This window comes from Octodon degus, unplaced genomic scaffold, assembly GCF_000260255.1.
Source record: "Octodon degus isolate 3935 unplaced genomic scaffold, OctDeg1.0 scaffold00044, whole genome shotgun sequence".
NCBI lineage: Eukaryota > Metazoa > Chordata > Mammalia > Rodentia > Octodontidae > Octodon > Octodon degus.
Genome location: NW_004524620.1, coordinates 9,318,278 through 9,319,003, shown reverse-complemented (window position 1 = coordinate 9,319,003; position 726 = coordinate 9,318,278). Strand labels below are relative to the sequence as shown.

The 726-nt window shown below is 61.8% G+C and overlaps 1 protein-coding gene across 1 annotated transcript in view; it reads right to left on the bottom strand.

Moving 5' to 3' along the window:
• The window catches only part of Snapc3 (small nuclear RNA activating complex polypeptide 3), a 208,260-nt gene that overhangs the window by 42,427 nt on the left and 165,107 nt on the right, over positions 1–726 (bottom strand). The gene's annotated exons all lie outside the window — the stretch shown is intronic.

The window sequence follows — 726 nt, the reverse complement described above, 5'->3', positions numbered from 1 at the left end:
CCTCCTCTGCGAAAGCCGGGCGCTCGAGCTCGCGGAGCGTGACGGGACTTGTAGTTGCACGCGCCGCCGGGCCGGGGGCAGAAACGTGACGCGGGCGGGCCGGGTGACTACAACTACCAGGAGGCACCGCGGCCGCCCGGGGTGCGGCTGGCCACTCCCGCAGGAGGAAGGGCCGAATGCATTGTTCTCTGATGCCTGTGCGGGGAGCGGCTGCTGTCCTCGGACTCCCGGGCGGGTGCCCCCGCGTCTGGTGGGCTGGGCGGCGGCATGACACCCTGTGGCTCCCCTTCTGGGTTCCCTAGACCAGGCGTCGGAGGTGCTGCGCTTCTCCTGGCCTCCGGGGTTCGCGAGCTGCACCACTATTTCGCTGTTTTATTTTATTGGTTTTTTGAGACTGGGTCTCGCAGTGTATTTCAGGCTGGCCTTGAGCTTCCTTTGTAGCCCAGGCAGGTCTTGAACTCGCAGTGATCCTCCTGCCTCATTCTCCCAAGTGCTGGGATTCCAGGCGTGTGGCACCACGCCCGGTTATCTCACAGTGTTAGAGACTGAGAGGGTAGAGGTGCGACCACTGCGATCCACCCGACAGAATCGGATGTCCTGCTTGGGTCCTCTCAGAGTCTCTCCAGGGAACCACCCCGTATTCGCGTGCATGAACTTACTGTATGGATTTGCATTGCTGTACACTCACACTGTAGTGGTGTTCATGACATGTGTGCATAGGGGCCC